Genomic DNA, 25,561 nt, shown 5'->3' with positions numbered 1-25,561 from the left:
CCTCTTTTAAGTCAGTGGGAAACTGATGTGTTATATTATTTAAAATTGGAAAAAATCAAATACTCAGTTAGAGGATCTGTGCAGACTTTTTTCAAAACATGGCAGGATCTAATCAGTAATATTTTGAAAGGATTTTATAAAGCACAGAGAATTTGTTGATTTAGGTATTTTTAAAAGCCTTAAATTTCACACTGTTTGGCTTGCTCTCTCTCTCAAGGGTGGGGATCGATCTGTTCTTAGTATAATTCTTTTTTTTTTTTGTAAAAACGTGATTGCTATGTATTGATTGTAATAAAAAAAAAAAAAAAAAAAAAAAAAATGAGATCAATGAGTTTCTAGACAGGATAATACTTCCTAAATTATCAGATAGCCAAGCTACAGTCCTGGACTCGCCATTAACATCAGATGAGCTTCAGGAAGCTCTTAACTCCATGCCTAATAGGAAGGCTCCAGGTCCAGATGGGTTTCCAGCAGAGTTCTACAAAGAATTCTGGATCATTCTGGCGCCAACATTCTTCAGAATGATGTGTGAAATAGAAGAAAATGGTAGACTACAGCCAAACATGAATTCAGCCAACATTAGTCTCCTGTTAAAACCAGGCAAAGATCCTATATTTCCTACCAGCTATGCCCAATTTCTCTTATTAATGTTGACCTGAAAATAATTTGTAAAGCCCTTGCAAAAAGATTAGAGAAGGTAACCCCTTTCATAATACATCCAGACCAAACTGGTTTCATTAAGGGGAGACATTCATCCACAAATTCACGTAGATTACTCAACTTAATAGACTTTTCTTATAGCAGAAACATGGAAACCAGTATATTATCTCTCGATGCAGAAAAGGCTTTTGATAGAGTTAACTGGAAGTTCTTATTTGCAACTTTACATAAATTTGGTTTTGGAAACTTCTTCATAAACTGGTTAAAAATTTTATACAGTTCACCAACAGCATGCGTCAGGACAAATGACCAAACATCAGATAGCTTCTGTCTTCAGAGGGGGACCAGGCAGGGATGCCCTCTCTCCCCCTCGCTATTTGCTATCTTTATTGAACCACTAGCAGCAGCAATCAGGCAAACTACAGTTATTAAAGGCATAAAGTGTAAGAACATAGAACATAAAATCAGTCTTTATGCAGATGACGTGTTACTTTATCTTCAGAATTCTCAATCCTCTCTCTCCCAGGCAATTGAACTAATAAACTCCTTTTCAAGAGTTTCAGATTATTCAATAAACTGGTTAAAATCCACAGTTCTTCCAATTAATTTCTCTTTTGTCAATTCCCTTAATACACAATTGGAATCAGGGAATATTACATACCTGGGCATTCATGTGTCTCCCAGGCTGGCAGATCTAACTAAACTAAACTACATCCCACTATTAAAGAAAGTGGAAGATGATCTTGCTAGATGGAAATCCTTACCGATATCACTTATGGGAAGGGTTGCCACAATTAAAATGATGGTTTTACCAAGAATCAATTACTTATTTTCTATGATCCCAAACAAGCCATCATCTGATTGGTTTAGATCCCTGGACTCCTCCATCACTAAATTCCTTTGGAAGGATAAACCTCCACGAATTAGCTTAAAAACACTACAGAAGACCAAAGATAGAGGAGGGTTGGATCTACCCAACTTCTATCATTATTTCTTAACCAACAGGCTCCAATATATACCAAGATGGTTGCAACATAACCCGCTGGATGAGTCCTGGTTAGATGTAGAACAGACACTTTGCAATACTATAGAGCTTTGGACCTACCGTTTATTAGCTCAAAAATAAGAAAGCATGAAAGCTTTAAAAGTATTAATATCAGTACCTCACTGACAGCATGGTGGGAATATCTAAAAATGACGGAGTCTTCACTAATTCCATGCAGGCACACCCATCTGGAATAATCCTGACATATTGCAAAACAATAAAATGATGAACCTCCCATACTGGAAAAGTAAAGGAATTCTATACATGGAACACATAGTTGAAGGATTGGATTTCATTCCATTTAACAGAATAGTCTCCCAATTTGGGATAGACAAGAATAGATTTTTAGAATATCTCCAAATTAAATCAGTAGTTAAAGAAAAATTTAAGCTTAAAGTAGAATTACAAACACCATCAAGGGTATTAGACTTCTGTAATCTCAAACACCCCAAATTACTGTCTAAAGTATATAAAACATTGACCAAAATAGATGATACAATAGCAATTCCTATAGGCAAATGGGAGGAGGATCTATTAGTTAGCTTTGATCAGACTTTCTGGTCCCAAACCTGTTTAAAAACTTTTAAAACGATCAGAAACCCCAATTTACAACTAATTCAATACAAAATTCTACACAGAGTACACTATACAGGTCATCGGATGTTCAGGATGGGATTTGTGCCATCTGACACCTGCACACACTGCACAGACAACATTCCTGACAGTTATATCCACGCACTGTGGTCATGTCCACCTGTTCAGGGATTCTGGTATAGAGTATGTGAAGACCTGTCAAAGTGTCTGAAATGTGATATCCCAACTTCCCCCTCATTTTGCTTGCTGGGGAACCTAGAGGATGTCCCGATTGAAACAAATTTGGTTCACGTGGTTCTCACTGCCATATGCATCGCTAAGAAAACTATCCTCATAAACTGGAAAAAAGATAATCTTTGCATTAACCAGTATAGAAATCTTTTATTGGATCATATTACACTTGAGACAGCCTCTGCCTCCACTTCAAATCAATCTCTCTGGGCTCCTTTGATCGGTTCCATCACATAGCGATGATGGAGGGTCATTGATATGGTCCTGCGGGATGCTGTGGTTGATGTGGTGGAGAGTCTGAGCTTGGAGTATCTGGAGGATCCCTGGGGTGGGTTCACTAGGGGGGTCTTGGGCTGGGGGGCTGCTGCCCGACTCTGGTGGTGCTTGGGTTACCTCGGGGTGGGCTTCTGGTTGTTGTGTGTGGGGCCTTAGGGGGTCTTGGCGGTGGCTGCGGGTCGCTGCCTAGTGGCTGCAATGCCCCTGGGTTGGTCTGGGTGTGGGCCTGGTGGCTTAGGGTATGGGGGCGGCCGTCCCCGGATGGGGATATGGGTGAGGCCTTGGGGATTGGGTCCTGGCATATACGCTGCGGGAAGAGGGCGGAACGTCGGCAGTTCCACCATGGGGAGGGATGTCCGGGAGGGAGGATCCAGCTTTATCCTGGGTGTCTTATGTCTTACTTAATCTGAATGTTGAGTAAATGTGGGGATGGGAGTAAATATTCTGCTGGGGTGGTGTGGTGTGGGTTGGTGGCCTCAGACTCCGTGGGGCTCTGTGATGCTGCTGCTTGGGCCATGGCTAGATAGGCTGGGGCCTCCGTCCCCGGGTGGATTTTGGGAGCGGAGGTGCCTATTGGGGCCAGTAGGGGAGCTGGCTCCCTGGAGGGCTCAGGCCCCTCAGCCGTTCCTCCCCATCCTCAGACATTTCCCTCCTCCTGCTCCTTCACATCATCACACAAACATGCACATAGGGCCTTGGGGTGTGGGTAAGTCAGGGGGTGCGGGTATGGATCCCGTTTCCGCAGTCCTGTGGCAGCCTACACCCCAATTTTATTTGCACATTAAACACTTCCACAAAAACATTCCACACAAATGCACACTTAGGGCCTTGGGAGTGGGCACACTCAACGGCATCCGGTGGGGAAATTTCAGCCTCACTCCGAGTGCGGTGTCCACTTCCAATTTTAAACTGCACCTAGTCACGGAGAGTTTTGGGGGGGAGGTGGGGCTGTGTGTTGGCATCAGCTGGTGTAGGCCACATGGTGCCGGCACTGCCTGCGCCCCCCCAACCACAAAATGCACCTTATCAGCACACACCAACACTACATTAGAGCAGGCGGAGGGAGACTAGAGGTCTTATTACACCTCTGTTCTCAGCTAGCTGCCGGGGCTGGAGGCTAGGAGTGGGAGCTGGCCGTCTGCCTGTGGTCTGGAGTGGTGGGTTGCTTTGCTCTCGTTGGGGGGGTGCCTGCTCACTATTACCCCTGCGGAGCGGGCTAACTCTGGCGTCCAGGAATGGCTGTACCTCAGGTGCGGCAGCACGGGACCAGAGTTAGGTAGGGTGTGTGTGGGGAGTGTGAATGGGTGTCTGGCGTACATCCTTGTAAGTCTTGGGTTGTATGTGTATGTGAGAGCATGAGGGAGGGAGTGTATGACTGTGTTTGTGTGTGACTGTATATGTCAGGTGGGGTTTTGGACTCCTCCCCTCTCCTGGGACATCTGGCAATACTACAACATCTTTGCCTACCCTCCCCTGCCTTAAGCATCTGTCTGGTCGCTCCCGGTGGCTGCCTGGTGGGATCTGGTTCCCTGGGCTCTGTTGGATCCTCGGCGGGTGGGTGCCCTGGGTCCCGGGCTGCTGGGTTCCGGGCCCGGCCGACTCGGGGAGAGCGGCTGCGGCGGCCTGAGGGCTTGCCGTTGATATCTCCGGGACTCTGCCGGCTGCTGGTTGTGACCCCCGGGGTGATCCTCTGCGCCTCTCGGGTGGGGGTTGGGGCTTCTCTGGTGACGGCCTCCCTGGGGTCTCCGCGCTCTGGGGTGACCTCTGGATCTCTGGGCTTGGAACTCCCTCCATCTTCCCACGTTTTGGGGGCAGGTCTGTGGCCCTTCACACTCACTATTGGATGCTCCTATAGAGAAACCTTACACATACAAGCGTCACACACACAGGTGCTCACATGGTGATTTCATAAGTATGACTTGGACATCTTCAGCACATGATCTAAGGTTGTGGTGGCCTAAATGCCTCAGTAATAATTACTGTATGATTGTCAGCAAACATTTTTACTTTTATATATCTTCATGTAGCTGATGCAGCAATGTTTTTGTCTTGTGGTTTGTTTTTTCCCCTCTCTTTCTGCAGGTCTAGAAGCGGATTCTGGTTCATTTATTGTTTATTCTATCTGAAACCCCCCCCTCCCCCTTTACCTCCATCTCTTCCTTCTCTCTCTTCTTTTCTTTCACTTTTGTCTCCGTGTCCGGTTCGAATCTTAAAAACATCTAAAAATATTTTTAATACAGTTTTGGTATCAGGCGTGACGTCAGCAGAAGCTGTAACGCTCCACCTGAGAGAAAAACTGTAAGGCTAGTCGCCAGCATTCAGACATCAATTCTGATTGCTTCACAGCCGAACAGGACACGGTTAAAAAGCACAAGTGATGAGCAGTGCCTGGTTGTCTCCATACATAACGCTTAGAATTAAGGCCAAAATGTTCTATGTGTGGAGACAACTGCTCAACACTTGTCCAATACAGTCAGGGTGCTTCTACTAAATACTGAGCAAAGGGTCTGAATACTTAGGACCATGTGGTATTTCAGTTTTTCTTTTTTAATAAATCTGCAACAATTTCAAAAATTATTTTTTTTGCCTGTCAATATTGGGTGCTGTGTGTACATTAATGAGGGAAAAAATTAATTTAAATGATTTTAGCAAATGTCTGCAATATAACAAAGAGTGAAAAATTGAAGGGGGTCTGAATACTTTTCGTACCCACTGTATGCTCCAGTGGAACTGGCCATAAAGACCTCTTTTTCACACTTAACCCCCTGTAAGTGGACCCTTGACCACACTTTACATGGCCCCTCTTCACGCTTATTCATCGACTACTACACTCTGAGCAGCTGGGCATTTATTCTACCAGTGGCATTTCTGGTGATTCATTTTTTTATTCAAGTTTATAATACCTTTATACTAGAAAAGTGCTTTACATCAGTGGTTTGTATAGATATCTATACTATATCTATACATTGCCCCCCACAATGACAAAGACCTGTTTTTCCTTGGTTTCCCCCCTCTGCTCCACAGTTTAAAATTCAAAATAAAGCAATTCTGACATTGTGATTAAAGTGATCACTGCAGACTTTCAATTAAGAGATTTGCAAACATTTCCATGACAACACTTTCTCTCCACGGTTCCCCCAATTCATTGCAACATAATATATGGGACAATTGGCGTCCCAGGTGTTTGATTCCTCAGGTGGGTTTCATGGCTTCCTAAGATACCTCAGCTCTATTCTACCCTTTGTAGTCTGTAGCTGGAATTGTTCAACATGAGGACAAGAGCTGTGTCAATGAAAGTCAAAGAAGCCATCATGAGGCTGATGAGCAAGAATCAAACCATTGGAGACATCAGTGAAATCTTAGGATGACCTCAATCAACTGTCTGGGATATCATGAAGAAGAAGGAACAAACTGGTGGGTTCAGGAATCGCAAAGGAACTGGTAAGCCAAGGAAGACTTCCACTGCTGCTGACAAAAGAATCCTCACCATGGTAGAGAAAAGCCCCGAAGGCTTGTGCAACAGATCAGAAACAGTGTTCAGGTGGAGATGTGTGTGTGTGTGTGTGTGTGTGTTCGCCAGAGACGACTATCAGCAGAAGACTACATTAACAGATACACAGAGGACACACTGCAAGATGCAAACGACTAGATAGCCACTAAAACAGGACGGTCAGATTACAAATTTGTGAAAAAGGACTTAAGAGCCTGCAGAATTCTTGGGAAAAAGTCTTGTGGACAGATGAGACAAAGATGAACCTCATCAGAGTGATGGCAAAAGTGTGGAGACAAGGAACTGCCCTGGATCCAAAGCAGACCACCTCATTTGTTAAACAAGGTGCTGGGGGTATTATGACCTGGGCATGTATGGCTGTCACAGGTCCTGACTGGCATACTTGTCTTCATGGATGATGGAACTGCTGACGGCAGTGGTACAATGAATTCTGCAGTGAATACAAACAGCTGATCTGCTGAAGTTCCAGTAAATGCCTTAAAACCTCAATGAATAACGCTTCATACTACACTAAGATAATGATTCCAACATACTGCTGAGGCAATACAGGGGTTTATCAAAGTTCAAAAGTGGAATATTTATGAATGGCCAAGACAGTCACCAAATTTAAATCTGACTGAGCAGGACTTCCTTTTGCTGAAGGGAAAACTTAAGGGGACAAACCGCCAAAACAACTAGCAGCCAAAGATGGCTGCATGAGAGGCTTGGCAGAGCATCACCAGAGGAGAGCCTCAGTGACTGGTGATGTCTATGAATCTCAGACTTCAAGCAGTCATTACATAGGAGGGATAGGCAATAAAGTCTTGAATATGACAACGGCTTTAATAGACCTGCCATTGCTGTGCCCCAGATGGTGTGGTGTCTTCTAATGAGGGTCTATTTAAAAACAAAAAAAAAAGTGTTGTCATTTCTACATGGTGAGAGCAAAATGTATGCCAATACTCTTAAATTAAGGGCTGTCATGAACATAAAATTACAAAGTTCTGACATATTCATTGTTTGAGCTTTAAAGTGTTGACTCTCCATTAGTCCAACTTATACAGCACACTTCCTTTAATATTTCCCCGTTCTTTTAAACTTTGTTTGTCTATAACTGCATTTACACAAAAAGCATCTTTTGATTGAAAATGTGATCTTAGAATGGCCACTTTGGGGGAGGAGGCTCTGCTAGAAACTGTTAACACCAATTGTGTTAATCTGTACATCCATTGATTGAGCCAGCACTCTGGGAAGGGCAAGGAAACCGCAGTTTTGGAACTAAGGAAAACAATACGCTATTCACAATTATTGAGTAAAAAAGAAGCGCAACTGCGTCTAAGAAAATATTTACAATTAACAATAACATTGATGGGCCAGTTGACTTGAACTGCACAAATAAATTAATTTAATAAACACACTGATCAGGGAGTACACAAGTTGGGGCATTAAAATGCAAACTGTCCACTCTAAAGAAAAAGAAAATATAATATTTATAATTCAATGTCTGTATATTTTCATGAGAGAACTACTTATTGTATCAGATTTAGATCAGTTTTTTTTTTTTCTATAATTTACTTGAACATTCCGGTTGATTTTGTGACTTCTCTCATCGCGCTAAGTGTCGTAGTTTACTATCAGTATCGATTTATTTGCAAATCCAAGAGAGACGGAATGGCCTGTTGGGAGGGGGGCAGGGCCATCCTCACTCACACGCCATACTCGAGGTATTCCTTACTTCCGCTAAGTTAGTGGATGAGAGACCTACTTAACGGATTTAGAGGTTTTGTTTTTTGTTTTTTTTTTTACTACAATTTGCTTGAACATTCTGGTGGATTTTGCGACTTCTCTTATTGCGCAACATTTCATAGTTCACTTGCAGCAGCAAATAATTAATGCTAATCCTAGAGAGAAGCAACAGGCCCAGGGAAGAGGGGGCGGGGCCTCACAAGTAGGGAGCCGGGTAAAGTAGACCCCCATCATCACTCACGTGCCAGCCTCCGAATGAGTATATCTACCTGTCACCATCTGTTGGAGGGTAACTTGCCTCTGGTTAGCTAGCAATACTTGATTGTTCAGCAGACATTATCATCTACAGATTTTTAACGAGTAACGTTTGGCATTTTTTGAGAGAGAGAGGGAGAGATCACAGTTACAAGTGTTTTAGAAGGTAGTTGCTCATTGGCAGAGATATCGCAACCACATGCTCTTCATCCCACCTCGGGGATGCTCTCCAGTCAGAGCTGAACACGATCATGGTGCTACTGGGTGTAGCCACAGCAATATGGTGAAAAAGCATAAAGAAGCAGTCAGGAGTCTCAGATCATACTTCTTTGTTCTGTTTTATTGTCATTTACCCAAAAATCTGTAAATGCTTCAATCTCTGCATAGATCAACATGACGATCAGTTAAACAATGGTGCATGCCAATTTCCTTTGCAGAACAACAGTGTAAACACATTTACTTTTGTTCAACAATAGTATTTGTTGTCCGCTATCAAGAAGTACCCGATTCGAAACCAGTATCCCCAGAACTGTTTTCAAAGGAAGCAGGCAGTTCTGTATCACCACATTCTTTGTGGATGAGATACTAATCAAAACAGTATGATTAATCAAAGACAGTGACTCTTTTGTAAATATTTATGTCCTGTAGATAGCCATCAACAACGACTTAGCAGAATTTTCCAGGAATTTTGCCTTTAGTTTAAAACAATGGTTTAGAGCCCATTATATTAAGCAACACACAGAAAAGTCATTTTCTTTAAAACACTGAATTATAACCCATTGCAGATACATAGACATTACACCTCTCTATTATAATAAAAATCGTGTAAAGATGTTTTAAGGTGTTGTCCACATCAGTCTTGAGTCTTTGAGTATCCAAAATAAATTAATCTTTTCAGAAAATGTGTTCAAATTTATAGAAACAAACAACCGAGCAGAAACCTTTGATTAAAATACTTTTGAGTGGGCACAGCTATCAAAATAATTGATCGATAGTTTTTTTGCAAAATGAACAAAAATGAGACACATCATTACAAAATTTTCTTAGTCATCAATTACAAAGATGATGAGAGTAAAGGATTTTAATATGAATTTATTGGGGAGAAGAATCTACAAACTACTCAAGTTTGATTTGGGGTATAAAACGTTCCATTTAAGAATCTCTTGAAATGGTATGATCCAAAATTATTATTTTTATTCTGATAAAGTAATTATTACATTTCTGGTCCACAATATTAACATCACTGATTTAAAGTCTGGAGTTTAATTAGACAAAGTGCCATAACTGAGATGGGCTTTGAACAGCTCTCTGTGTGGCAGGAATGCTCCTTATCACCTTTACATAATCTTTAAAAAAAAAAACATTTGCCCCTATTAAACTACAAAATCAACAAAAATGTAAAGATTTTATAAATTAACGTTTGTTGCCTGCCATTATGTTCTCATTATTCCAGATTATACCAGTGTGGGGAGAGAAAAATATGTGTAAATGCAATTTTCCAAGAATGAAGTACTTGTTTGTGAAATTTGGAAAGTTTGATTGGGAGTTTGCTACATTTGAAATTACAAGACAGCAAAAAAGTTTAGGCCACTACTATGTTCAAATACCAAAAGTTAGTTCCAATACCAAAGAACATCTCCCAGAAAGGAACCTTTTTAATCCAGTTTAATTTGAAAACCTGATTAATTGTCTGAAATTCCAAGGCATTAAGGTCCCAATCACTGTAACGTTTTAACAATGTATTCCTCTTAATATATTCCATCTTGTTCATCCAAATAAACATAAACAATAGGGAGTCAATGGAATTGCACATTCTCTTCTCAACATACAGTGACAGTGCAGGGGACACAAAATGTGATATGTGTGCCCTCAGCTGTTGTCAATTAGACCCCTCAATAAATTGTAAGACCTCTCTGTGGCTGAGAATTAAATATGTTTTTCATTTGGTGTAATTTTGGATCAAAGTTTTTAGACATTCTCTCAGAGTTATTTTTGCACTTATCAACACAAAGATACCTAACACATAGTTTCAGAGTGATTCCATTAATATTGCGCTTATCTGAATGATGGACATATGTAATTTCACCTATCCCTGCATTCACAGAGAAGCTATACACCGTTTTAAAGAGACTGAGACCATTTAATGCAACTGAGCCCTGTGACTCATCCATCAGAAAAAGACAAGTTCCATCCGCTAACTGACTGATATTTAGGGTTTTGTCACCAGTTCTAATGCCCTCAATTCTGGAACAATGAGTAACATACAGATGAAGGAGTTGTGCTGCCATAAGGAAAAGAAACCGGGAGATCGGACAGTCCTGATGAATGCCCCTTCCAATAACCAATGAGGAGAGCTGCCAGAAGACACACAACTACTTATACCATTATATTTATATATATATATATATATATATATATATATATATATATATATATATATATATATATATATATATATGATTTATTAAAAATGTATCTAAAGCATCACAATTTAATCAATCTAATTTGATAAGATATATGCCTCCTTTTCATAAAGCCAGATTGGGTATTAGAAATGAATTCTTCCAAACAGGGTTTAAGTCCATTTGAATATAGAGAAGCTAGTAACTTGTAATCTAAATTTAAAAGTGTAATGGGATGCCAATTATCCAAATGGCTGTGGTCTTTATTTGGTTTGGGTATTAGTGATATACAGTAAGGCAATGTTTCACTCATGCAGTGAGTTCCCCACATTTAATGAATTCACTAAATGTGTTATACACAAGATCTGTCATAGAGTCCCAAAAAATCTTATAAAATTCAAAGGGTTGTCCATTTGGCACCGGAGCCATATTGTTTAACAATGTCATCCAGCTCTTCAATAATAAATGGCTTCTCGCAGAATTCACTATTGTGGTCACTGATTTTAGAAATAACAAATTGTAAACTTTTAAAAGTAGATCAGTTACCTGAGGATTGAAAGATGATGCATACAATCTCTGATAAAATTCTGAAACATAGGAAGATATCTCTCTGGGGTCATGAGTCAGGGTATTGTTAACATAAGGAGATGTCATTTTCTAAAGTTTTCAAAGCAAAAAATATTATTTGCACCAAGGGAGATAAAAACGGGCATTTGCTTATAATAGTGATTGAATCCAATGACAAAATGCTTATCATACACAATACTTATGGTTATTGTTCTAGTGCTATGAATACTGTACTCTTTGAAGAGATTGAGGATGTCATAAAATATTTCATAAATATATATCCATCAGCAAACATTATAATTGGAGGTGATTTCAATGAAATTTCAGATAATACTATAGGCAGTTATCCACCAAAACCTCAAGTTTCCAGCAGCTGACTTCAGACCCACTGTCAAAATCTTGAGCTAACTGACATTTGGAAATTTTGCAACCCAGAAACTAAGCAGTTTGCTTGAGAAGAAAAAAAAAAATATCTCCTTTCACTCAAGAATTGACCTCTGATTAATCTCACAGGACTTGATGTCTCTTACTAGGGAGACTGAAATGTTACCAGCTATGTTCAAAGAACACAAAATGATTACTATTAAATTAAATGTAGATACCAAAAGAAAAAATAAAAGAATGTGTGGTGTGATGAAAACACAGATTAAAGGTTGGGGAATCCGTCCCCGTATACCATGGGTTTAAGGGAAACACTTTGTTGTTCACTACAATGGTCAGGTTTTGAATAAACAATTGATGTTGAATGGTGGATGTACGGAGCAATTTATGGGATTAGGAATGGAAATAAAATGAAGGAAGTTGGAAGGGTGACATGGATGATTTTTTTAATGGAGGTGACATCATCAATTTGTTGTTGACATCATCGTTTGTTCCTTTAGCTGTTCTATAATCACTCGTGTGTGACAGCGGTTATTGGAAGCTAAATAACAGCCTGTGACACCATGAAGATCTAAAGGACATGATTTATAAGCGTACCATAAAGTGCTTGAAATTGGCTAATAATGAGGAGGATTGGTAAAAATTATGAGCGTCTAAAATATAATAGTCGTTGCTCAATTGTCACTTTTGAGAAGGTAAAGGTTTTATAACAAAAATCTCAGGTACTTTAACTAACACAAGGTATTTAAAAATTAACTAATAATGAAAGTAACATCATTGAAGACAAAACTAAATTAAATGTCCTGCAAAATCAGTTACTGTAGATATAATTTATGAGGCAAAGGCAAAGGGGAGCTTTTGTGAGACCAAGAAGGCAGTGTTTGGATAAAGGAGAAAAGAAGAGCAAATGTTTTTTTCTGTCTCATGGGGGGACAGAAATGGCAGTAAACAGCATGCTTCAAAAGATCATAATTGATGGTGTCCATTGACATATTTGGATCCCAGAATATAAGCATGAATGAAATTAAAGAGCCCATCAAAATGAAAGGATAGTAAATCCCCTGGGAATGATGGCATAACATCATAATTTTATAAAAGTTTATAGACCTATTTGATGTTTTTTAAATGTAACTTTCTAAGATATTGAAATGGACGAATGACCTAATTCATTCTGAGAAGGCATCATCACCTTAATTCCTTATTAAGATGTTATATTTTTGGATAATTGGCGTACTGTAATGCTCTTAAACAATGATTACAAGATACTATCCTCCATAATTGCTAAAAGACTGAAAATGAAGGATAAATTAGCTTATTGATGAATTTCAGTCAGGTTTCAATAAAGATGATAATATATGGTTGATTTTAGACTAGACTGAATATAATGAATTACTTTCTGGATACCCACTGATTCTATTTCTGGATTTTCAAAAGGCATTTGACAGTATAAGACATGCATTTATCTGGGAAACCCTACAAAACTTATGCAAAAGTATAAAATTGTAAGTGCAGTTATGACACATTTTAAATGATGTAATAGCTCAACTAAACTTTATGTAACAATTTTACACTCAATAACCTGTAATGACAAAGTGAAACAAGTTTTCAGAAAGGTTTGTAAATTTAATGCAAATCAAAAAACTACAACCTCTCATTTATGTAAGTATTCAGAATGTTACTTCTGTACTTTTCAGAAGCTCCCATGGCAGCAGTTCCAGCTTTGAGTCATCCTAAGTAAGTCTCCATAAGCAGAGCAGATGTGGATTTGGACAGTTTATTGAATTATTCTTGGCAGATCTTCTCAGTCCTGTCTGCCGTTTGAGAGCTAAAAATTATTTTATGGTGGCTGGAGTGCCAATCCTGCCACCAACCCCAAGTTTTCCCTGTCAAGTTAGAGGACCAATTGCAGGACTGGATGCAGTTTAACATCATACCCAAGAATGAACAACAAGGATCCCAAGCTGTTTCATCACTGTAGCAGTGCATGCTCCACAACCTGACCTGACCTGAGATCTTCTCAAGCTCTGTTAGATTATATAGGAAGCATCTGTAAATCTTTCAGGTCTCTCAACTGCTGTTCTATGGGGTTTAAGTATGGTCTTTGGCTTGACCACTCTTGGACTCTTAGACATTTGCCACAAAGCCAGCACATCATTGTAATGGTTGGTATACTTTGAGTCATTATAATACTGAAAGGAAAGCCATCATCCCAGTCTGAGCCTGTGTGTACTCTGGAGCAGTATTTCCTCAAGGTCCTCTCTGTATTTAACTGTATTCATCCTCTCCTCAATTTTGACCACTTACTCGGTCCCCGCTGCTGAGGAGCACCCCACAGCATGATGCTACCACTACTATGCTTCACTGAAGAGATGATATTAGGCAGATGAAGAACAGTGCCTGATTTTTGCCAAGATGTCAAATTTTATTCCATTTGACCAGAGAATCTTTTTCTTCAGGCTCTTGCAGTCCTTTTAAATGTCATTCAGTGTACATTGATGGGCAAAAATGATTTAAAATGAAACCTGCAACACAGTTAAGTGTGCAGATAGGCTCTGAATACTTTATGATGCCATTGTGGTGTTTATACAAACTATTTAATCCAATTTAAACAACATACATTTTCATAAATTGACTGGGAGGAAAATTACATGGATTTTTTATCTCTCCCTACTCCTATCCTCCTATTCGCTCATACTACAATATCATAAAGTACAACTGGTAAGGCCTGTTAATGAGTATTAAAGAAGTTATTAACAATTTGAAGTCTGTGTTACTGCCGCACAGCTCCAGCAGTGTGTACTTCACACTGTGTACTGCAGTTTTCAAGTGTGTCCTGCTGCTGTGTTTTATTTTTTTCTCTTCCCCCCATATTCTAAAGATGCACTTACAAATCTAACTTTACTTTGTGAGGTGCTGTTAGATCGGTACTAAGGTTTTGACTTTGGTTTCGATGCCAGCTTTCAGACCGCAGTACTGGTACCAAATCAATGAATAACAGTCATCCCTACATACTACCTGACCTCTCTCCTCTTTTCAAGATTCCCTTTGATTAGAATATTCGTGAAGGTTATTAATTGGTTGTTACTTGTCTGGTCTTTGGGTTACCCACAGCAGATTGAGCTTTTTGTTTCAGCCTGTTAGACCTTCACTCCACTCCAAGATTTTCACATCTGATAATTTGAAATAAATATGAGAAAAAATGAGTTACTGTCAGCTTGCTATGAACTGTCTAACTTTACATAAACAGTAGCATAGAGTATGTTTTAAAATGATAATTCAAGTGTCTTTAAACATAAGTGATAAAATTTTAATGAAGTTGATTACTGTTCTTTTTACACAGAAAAAGAAAATGCTACTGTACGCTTTAACATCTCAATGGATGTGAAACAGGAGACCTGTGATGTGGACATGAATATCATGGAGATACCTTTAAATATTGAGGAGGAGGACTGTGAATCGGAGTCCATCTACACTAAACAGGAGAGTCTGAGCATCAAGGAGGAGGACAGTGAACTGCATTCAGTGGGCATTAAAGAAGAACCTGAAGAGAAGTCTGTCAGTATTGAGAAGCATAACCATGCAAATTTGATGAGTGTTCAGGAAGGCGTTCTTCAAGATGGAGTGGTGACAGGGCTAGACTCTTCTCAAAGCAGACACTGTTCATCTCCAGAGTCTTCTTTCAATGTGAAGTCTGAAACATTAGAGTCTGATACAAAGAGGGCTGAGGAAACTACATCTGATAGAACTCAGGAAAATCAGGCACCACGTACAAGGAAGTCTGGAAAAAGTAAGTGTAAAATGAAAATGTGCAAGTTTTAGGATTGGGGTTTAGGGACCTGAAAGGTTGAGTCTTGTGGTTTTTATGAGAAATACTGTGATTTATTGTGTGTTTAAATGTAGTTTTAGATTTAATCTGTGTTAATGCAAGGTTTAGCAATTTGCTATTCTGCTATTGTAGTTATTTTACGGTGAAGTCCAAAATAGCTGCTTTGTAAAGTGTGATATACAAATACACAACTGCAAGAAAAGTTGTGAACCTTTTGATGAATATGTATCTGCATGAATTACTCTGAACAATGCAGTCTGATATTTAGTTATGCTGCAATTACAGGCAAGCACAGTCCTCCTAAACTAATAACACACAAACAGTTGGACATCTTCTTGTCAGTCCTCAACACATCATTAAATATTCACATTCCATTCTGTGGCCCTCCTTCCTTTACGTACTTGTTGACCCTTCTTTAGCAGTAACAGCCTCCAACAAACCTTTTGTATAGCTGCAAATTAGCCTTGAATTTTAGCCCATATCTACTTTACAAACCTTTTCAGTTCCTTCATCCCTGAGAGATCATTTCTGATCATTTCTCTTTAGGTCAGGCCACAGAATCTCGTTGTCTCTTATCAGCCATTCCAGAACACCAATTTCTGTATGTTTAAACCTTTCACTTTTTAATGTCTTCCTTTGTTTGGGCTTATTGTCCTGTGTCATCCCTCAGCTTTTGTTAAGCTTCTGCTTTCCTGATATATTTCTGTCCGATTTCTTGATATTATTTTTGAATGATATTATTAGAACATTAGAAAAGTCTAGGTGACAACAGGCCATTCAGCCCAACAAAGCTCGCCAATCCTATACATTTATTTATTCCAAAAAAACATCAAGTCATGTTTTGAAAGTCCCTAAAGTCTTACTGTCTACCACTACTTGGTAGTTTATTCCAAGTGTTACACATTACTGATTTTCATTTAAGGGGATTTGCAAACATTTCAGTTACACCTTGTAGAAATGACAGCACTTTTTCTATATTGCTCCCCCCCATTTAAGGGCACCATAACATTTGGGACAAATGGTGTCACAGGTGTTTGTGATTCCTCAGGTGTGTTTCATTGCCGTAGTCAAGCAGGAATAAGACACCTCAGCTGGTTTACTACCTTTGGACTCTGTAGTTGCCATTGTTCAACATGAGGACAAGAGTTGTGCAAATGAATGTCAAATGAATGTTATGAGACTGAAAAACAATAATAAGACCAATCAAGACATTATTAAAACCTTTGGATGACCTAAACCAATCGTGTGGAATATCCTTATGAAAAAAGAACGCACTGTGAGCTTAGTAATTCCAAAGGGACTGGTAGGCCAAGGAAGACCACCACTGCTAATGACAGAAGAAGTTGCGTCAGATTGCAGGTTGCATTTTGATCACAGCTTACATACCCCAATAGTAATGATATTGCATGTATCTCTCTACCATCTTAAATATTCTACTCCATACAGATGGCATGACGTGCCTCAGGGTGACTGAGAGATTCCTCTCCGGTCAGGCAGTTCACATTGAAAGCAGCCATTGCCAGATAACCCACAGCTGTTAAGACCTGTAAGAGAACTGGGATTGTGTGATTTCTGCATGATGGTCTCTCTAATGAAAGCTGCAGTTCAGCACACAATTCAAAGAGGATGATAGTAGGGAGTCTAAATCAGCTTAGAATTCAGTCATCATCATGAGCCAAAATGTCATTGTGATACATCAAAACTCACTCCTTGTGTAGCCTGTGAAACATCTGAATGTGAAATGTCCAGTTAAATGAGATTTTCTATTCAGTTCTTTGTTTTGCCACCTGGAGTTGCTGAAATGCCAACACCAAAAATGTCCGCATTGGACATATCAATGCTTAAACCTTGCGATAACTTTAAGCCAGTTTTCACAGCAAGTTCTGGTTTTATAAATCCTGACGTTTGCATAAGAAATGGCTTACGCGCATGGTTTCTGAAGATAAGTAAATTTTATGCATGTGCACCTGGTGAGTAGTTGTAATATAGAATATAACATTAAAAAATGAAATGTCTTTCCATGTGCAACTAAAGTTTTATAATTGCTTATGCTGATCAAAGGTTGTTCCTAATTTCAGCCATAATGTATTTATATGTGAGTTAATGTTGAAGTAAGGCACTGAATTGAAAATAAGCACTTTTTTCTTTTTCCTTTTCTTTTAAATTTTATACAGGAAACAAAGATCACTGCAATGTGGAATATGGCAGAGAATTCTCTGGCAGGAGTGCTCTTCAGAACCACACTAGAGTTCACACTGGAGAGAAGCCGCATTGCTGCAATGAATGTGGTCAACATTTTTCACAAATAAGCAACCTCCAGAACCACACAAGAATTCACACTGGAGAGAAGCCTATTGCTGTAATGAATGTGGTAAACAGTTTTCACAAACAGGCCACCTTCAGAACCACACAAGAATTCACACAGGAGAGAAGCCGTATTGCTGTAATGAATGTGGTAAACAGTTTTCACGAATGAGCAGTCTGAAGTACCACACAAGAGTTCACATTGGAGAGAAGCAGTACTGCTGTAATGAATGTGGTCAACAATTTTCAAATATAAGCAATCTGAAGGAACACTCTAGAGTTCACACTGGAGAGAAGCCATATTGCTGTAATGAATGTGGTCAACAGTTTTCACATATGAGCAATCTGAAGTACCACACTAGAGTTCACATTAGACAGAAGCAGTATTGCTGTAATGAATGTGGTCAACAGTTTTCACATATAGGCAGTCTGAAGTACCACACTAGTGTTCACACGGGAGAGAAGCCGTATCACTGTAATGAATGTGGTAAACAGTTTTTACAAATAAGCCACCTTCAGAACCACACAAGAATTCACACTGGAGAGAAGCCGTATTGCTGTAATGTATGTGGTAAGCAGTTTTCACAAATAGGCCACCTTCAGAGACACACTAGAGTTCACAACAGAATAAAACCAGTAGCAGTTCAATTTTCAGTCCAGAAAAACTAGAACCCTTCAGGAATCAAGTGAGGTTCGGTCATTTCCAGAAAAGTAAGCAAAAGAAATTATTGTTCAGAAACTAATCTCTGAGAGAAGCTATATTGCTGTTGGAATATGGCAAACAATTCTGTCAGAGGAGTTCCCTTCAGAGACACGCTGGGATGTCCTGACTTAAAAATGTGAGGTCTACTCCTGCCTGGACAGTAAGCACATGTACAGTTGTGCTTGAAAGTTTGTGAACCCTTTAGAGTTTTATATATTTCTGCATAAATATGACTTAAAACACCATCCGTTTTTCACTCAAGTCCTAAAAGTAGATAAAGACAAACCAGTTAAACAAATGAGACAAAAATATGTTCGAATATTACATATGTGCGAATGGCAAAAGTATGTGAACCTTTGCTTTCAGTATCTGGTGTGAAACCCCACCCCCTTTGCAACAATAACTGCAACTAAACGTTTCCGGTAACTTTGGATCATTCCTGCACACCGGCTTGGATGAATTTTAGCCCATTCCTCCGTACAGAACAGCTTCCACTCTGGGATGTTGGTGGGTTTCCTCAAATTAACTGCTCACTTCAGGTCCTTCCACAATATTTTGATTGGATTAAGGTCAGGACTTTGACTTGGCCTTTCCAAAATATTAACTTTATTCTTCTTTAACCATTCTTTGTTAGAACAACTTGTGTGCTTAGGGTCATTGTCTTGCTGCACCTTCTCTTGAGATTCAGGTCATGGACAGATGTCCTGACATTTTCCTTTAGAATTCTCTGATATAATTCAGAATTCATTGTTCCATCAATGAAGGCAAACTATCCTGGCCCATATGTAACAAAACAGGCCCAAACCATGAATCCACCACCACCATGTTTCACGGATGGGATAAGGTTCTTATGCTGGAATGCAGTGTTTTCCTTTTTCCAAACACAACGTTTTTCATTTAAACCAATAAGTTCTATTCTGGTCTCATCCTTCCACAAATCATTCTTCCAATAGCGTTCTGGTTTGTCCATATGATCTTTAGCAAACTGCAGACGAGCAGCAATGTTTTTTTTGGACAGTAGTGGCTTTCTTCTTGCAACCCTGCCATGCATATCATTGTTGTTCAGTGTTCTCCTGATGGTGAACTCATGAACATGAATATTAGCCAATGTGAGAGAGGTCTTCAGTTGCTTAGTTACCCTGGGGTCCTTTATGACCTTGTTGTCTATTACACGCCTTGCTCTTGGAGTGATCTTTGTTGGTCGACCACTCCTGGGGAGGGTAACAATGGTCTTGAATTTCCTCCATTTGTACACAATCTGCCTGAATGTGGATTGGTGGAGTCCAAACTCTACCAAGATGGTTTTGTAACCTTTTCCAGCCTGATGAGCATCAACAGTTCTTTTTCTGAGGTTCTCTGAAATCTGTTTGTGCCATGATACACTTCCACAAACCTGTGTTGTGAAGAGCAGACTTTGATAGATCCTGTTCTTTAAATAACACAGGGTGCCCTCTTACACCTGATTGTCATTCCATTGATTGAAAACACCTGACTCTAATTTCACCTTCAAACTGCTAATACTAGAGGTTCACATACTTTTGCCACTCACAAATATGTAATATTTGATCATTTTCCTCAATAAATAAATGACCAAGTATAATATTTTTGTCTCATTTGTTTAACTGATTTCTCTTCATCTACTTCTAGGACTTGAGTGAAAATCTGATTATGTTTTAGGTCATATTTACGCAGAAATATAGAAATTTCTGAAGAGTTAACAAACTTTCAAGCACAACTGTAACTGACTGGAATCCATCTTAAGTGGTGTTGCGTCAAACCGCTTCTCACCAAAGGCTCTACAGCCTCCACCATGTGACTAGCTCTGTTTTCATAACATACATATTACATATAGAACTATTACAATATATTATACATATTTCATCAGAAAAAAAAACTCTTTACAATATACACAGCCTCACATAATAAACAATAGTTTAACTTTATAATATTATATACAGTGCATCCCTTTTTCCACATTTTGTTATGTTAAAGCCTTATATTTAAAATGGATTAAATTCATTTTTTCCTCAGAATTCTAAATAGAACACCCCATAATGACAACGTGAAGAAAGTTTACTTGACGTTTTTGCAAATTTATTAAAAATAAAAAAAAACTGAGAAATCACATGTACGTAAGTATTCACCGCCTTTGCTCAATACTTTGTCGATGCACCTTTGGCAGCAATTACAGCCTCAAGTCTTTTTGAATATGATGCCACAAGCTTGGCACACCTATTCTTGGCCAGCTTTTCCCATTCATCTTTGGAGCACCTCTCAAGCTCCATCAGATTAGATGGGAAGCGTCGGTGCCCAGCCATTTTATGATCTCTCTAGAGAGATGAGGTTAGCCTTCCCCAGATTTGTGCCTCTAGACAATCCTGTCTCGGAGGTCTGCAGACAGATTCTTTGACTTCCTGCTTGGTTTGTGCTCTGACATGAAATGTCAGCTGTGGGACCTTATATAGACAGGTGTGTGTCTTTCCAAATCATGTCCAATCAACTGAATTTACCACAAGTGGACTCCAATTAAGCTGCAGAAACATCTCAAGGATGATCAGGGGAAACAGGATGCACCTGAGGTTAATTTGGAGCTTCATGGCAAAGGCTGTGAATACTTTTGTACATGTGATTTCTCAAATTTTTTTAATTTTAATAAATGTTTAATAAACTTTTTTCACGTTGTCATTATGGGGTATTGTGTGTTGAATTTTGAGGAAAAAAATGAATTTAATCTATTTTGGAACAAGGCTGTAACATAACAAAATGTGGAAAAAGTGTATGCTTTCCGGATGCACTATATATATATATATATATATATATATATATATATATATATATATATATATATATATATATATAGATAGATAGATAGATAGAGATATAACTAAGGCCGACAGACAGAATGCACTATTCGATAGCAAGAGTTAAACAAAATAAGACACCTCACTCTTGGATCCCCAGCTCTTTCAATATATATTCACTTTTGCACCGTATCATTATAATCACTCCTGTTATTAGTATTATAATTAACCCTCATCTTTTCTTGAGATCACATTTAATAGCCTTAAATGTTTTCTTTGCTCTGACTTAATTAAAACGGACTAAACGGAAAATAAAGGTTTATCCCTGTACTTTGCCATGATATAGGTAAGCACATTTGAGAAAGAAAAGGTGAAATCCTTAAATCACAAATATTACTATTCAATCAAGTATTGAGATATTTCATTTATTAATACTTTGCAATATTTTGTGGAGCATAAAAGTAACGAGTTCACTACGAAGAAAAGATGCCGGCAGAGGATTAACTGACTAAGGTGGTTGCTTTTCAAATTCTGAGCGTAGTGCAAGCCTGAGTTCGATCCGAATTAAAGACTCACCAAAATTAATAATAAAAAAAAAAACGATCAGGAGTGAAATCTTTATAGCCAATTTGAACTAAATCATTTTGAGAGATACTGTGGAAGAATTGCATAAGAGATCTGTTCGGGAATCATCCCCACTTAGATTTGCCATCAAAATGTGATGACTAATTGTGTAAGGCAGCTCACGTATTTACATTAATCCATCTTCTATTCATTGTCATTTGATATCCATGATCCCCTCCATTGAATAAGGTGATAACAAACCCACTGTGGTAGATCAGGTTGAATTTGCTCTGCTGCACCAAACATTCAAAGGTGTCAATCCGGATCACATCAGAGAGACTGAGAGACGCGGCGCAGATCAGTCACCGGCACACCGACACACACAAGACACTCCAAGGTAAGCATTGCACGTATCAAGGTCGGCATTAAAGATCCTCTTGAGTGTTGAGGCAACAAAAAGCAGCGGCATAAACACATCTGGACCTGCTGTCGAAAAAGCATTTCCCTTTACCAGCAGCATCCCTCCCTCGTGAACACATTGTTCAAGGTCCAAATAGGCGATCAGTAAAACGTTGTCTTAGTCACAGCACAATGCAATAATAAAACATTTCCTAAAACACACATGGTAGTTGTCCAGTCTTATCACTCTTAAACAATCTTTCAGTTACAGAGGTGCAATCCCAGTTACTAACCCATTTACCGTGTTTCCCCCGGAAACATTCAAAGTAAGAACAAATTCCACCTGATTAATATTTAAAAATTTAATCCGCTATATCTGCCATCAACAATTACAATAGCAGTTGAAATCATCACTGAAATATATTTTTTTGTTACAAACATGAAACAAAATGCCCATTGATATATTATATATACACATATTTGATATATCTTTACTAGGGGTGTGTGCAACTTGCCCGCCTGTAAATCCAAACCCACTTTGATAACTCGCCTTGCTCGTTATCTGCCCACGGTGGAATTTCCTGTTAAATGAAAAAAAAAAAGAAAATCAGACTCTTTCGGATAACAATTCCCACTCGATGGACGTGGGGCCAGAACCCATGCATGCCTTATTATGGGGTGGCAATGCTACCGCTGCACCACTACTGTTTTTAGCAGTAGATGTATATAATGTATGTTTTTTTTTTTATGTATGTATGTAATGAAGACGAAAACAATTATATATAGATGTATACTATATGACATACGTTCAGTGTTGCATGAGAATGTTGCACGAAGTGAAGAATGAATATTTATGAGAGTATTATAGTGAGAGATTTGTTGTCACCGGTATTATTAAAGCTCTTCTTTGCAGCATTATGCATTCTACAAGTTGGCATTTGTATGATGTATAATTTATAGTTTTATTTTTTGCCACTAAGTATTATCGGGTACAATCATTTAAAATGTATCGATCATCCACAATCATTCATTTTGCCTGGTAATTCTGTCAAGTTTTTGAACTCTGCTGATGCCATATGTACTTCAAACGGTAGCTCGATGAATAATGATTCGAAGCACACTTCGAAGCAGACATGCGCACTGGGATTGCATTATGACACGCACTCCGAAGCACAGAGCAGACATGCCCATTGGTTACTGAATCGTCAGGGTGGTCAAAGCACTGAGCATACATCAGCTGTTAAAGGAGGCTTTCTAAAGCCTCAACACACTCGAAGGCAGGCATTGACCTCTATATTTTTGAGAGTCTATCTGACACTTAACTCTCTAGTTATATTTTGTAATTTGTATTGACACTACACACTTTAGTTGATATAGTTAAGCGACTGCCTGAAACGACAATTCAGGTAGTTTCTGAGAATTCATTATTATTGTGGATTACTGTGATTTCCTTTGTCTGATACATAGTGTCAAAGATATATTGTCATATATCGACTTTATATATGTAAAAAGATTAGGTAAATCATGCAACCTTTTTATGCAACGCTTAATTTTCTTCAAAACCGTAAGTCATATAGTATACATCTATAAATATAATTATTTCGTCTTCATTAGGAGAATACAACAATGATAATCTTGTGTCAATTAAACCAATTTAATGTGCATATGTCATACAACATATATTGTCTACATCTGCTGCAGTAAGAACAGTAGTAGTCAGTTGTGCAGAGCTCGTTAATTATCCCGATTAGGTGGCTCAGTATTGCAACTGTCTCTCAGTAAAAACACCAGGGTGTCGCGTCATTGATTCTCCTCTTGTGAAAAGATTTTTTTATTCAATTCTTTAATTTAACAAAAATTTCCAACTTGGACGGATAGCGAGCGAATCAGCTATCGAGGGAAGGTTGGGCCGCCGCAGTCAGCTAGGGGGTACACGTCCCTAATTATATTGTGTATATAAAGAGTTTCACTGTAAAACGTAATAAACTTCATATTTGTGTGTTTGGAGACTCTGTTGTCGTACTGAATTTGTATTATAGAAAAACAAACTACTGTCCACCATGCCTAAATGTGTCTTTTCGTTTCTGATCGCTATACGGCACTTCCAATTTGGGACAATTCGCTATAAACTGTTTCAGCCAATCAGCGCCTTCCAAACATGCAGAATGACAGCGTGAGCCTTTATTGTAGCGGCGCAGCATCTTCGTTTCAGTCAGTCATTGTCCTGTTAGACTATCCATCCATCCAGTTTCCAACCTGCTGAATCCGAACACAGGGTCACGGGGGTCTGCTGGAGCCAATACCAGCCAACACAGGGCACAAGGCAGGAACCAATCCTGGTCAGGGTGCCAACCCACCGCAGTCCTGTTAGACTATTTACTGTTAAGTGTTGCTTGAGCTACCGTTTATAGTACAACAGGTGGCCTACCTGTAGTTCTTAAATTGATATTGAAATGCATACACAAGCCTCATAAATTATTTATTGAAATGCCTACGTTTACAATGTCCGTTTAAGTTTTTACTTGTTCCCGTTATTAGGAGTTATAATTTCTCAGTGTCACATATTATTTGTTACAACTCGTGAGTCACACATTATTGAAAAAGTAACAACACATATAATAGTTATGTTGCAATGTTTATGATTAACAAAATTCATCGTTTATCTGAAATGTTACATAGATAGATAGATACTTTATTAATCACAAAGGAAATTCACATAATCCACCAGAAGTATACTGATACAAAAAAAAAACATTAAATTAAAGAATAATAAAAATGCAGGTAAAAAACGGACAATAACTATGAGAATTGTTAGCATTTACTCCCTCAGGTGGAGTTGAAGAGTCACATAGTGTGGGGGAGGAACGATCTCCTCAGTCTGTCACTGAAGCTACTCCTCCGTCTGGAGATGACACTGTTCAGTGGATGCAGTGGATTCTTCATCTTTGACAGGAGTTTGCTTAATGCCCGTCGCTCTGCTACAGATGTTAAACTGTCCAACTTTATTCCTACAATAGAGCCTGCCTTCTTAACAAGTTTGTCCAGGCGTTCTACTTATAAAGTTGATTTATTCCACTTCTGAAGGTGTACATTGTCGGTATTCTCCATTGCATTTGCCCCCCAGCCCCAGTGCAACGTGTGCCAGTGCAACTGAGGGGCGGCAGACGAGCTCACGTAATGGGAGACAAAGCAGCTGCCAGTTTACTATTATTATTGGACACGTATGTAGAGGAAATTTGTGTCTTATTTTATGTGTATGAAAGGAAGGACGTTAAAGCCTTGAATGAAGTGAGTGTTGATGCTTTGGGTAACAAGAC

The 25,561-nt window shown here is 38.9% G+C and overlaps 1 pseudogene; it reads left to right on the top strand.

Moving 5' to 3' along the window:
- LOC120533401 overlaps positions 1 to 18,708 on the top strand; it is a 47,668-nt pseudogene extending 28,960 nt beyond the window's left edge.
- Positions 18,709 to 25,561: the final 6,853 nt, after the last annotated feature.

The sequence above is a fragment of the Polypterus senegalus genome, chromosome 8, assembly GCF_016835505.1.
Source record: "Polypterus senegalus isolate Bchr_013 chromosome 8, ASM1683550v1, whole genome shotgun sequence".
Classification (NCBI taxonomy): Eukaryota; Metazoa; Chordata; class Cladistia; order Polypteriformes; family Polypteridae; genus Polypterus; species Polypterus senegalus.
This window is presented reverse-complemented; position numbering and strand designations above follow the sequence as displayed.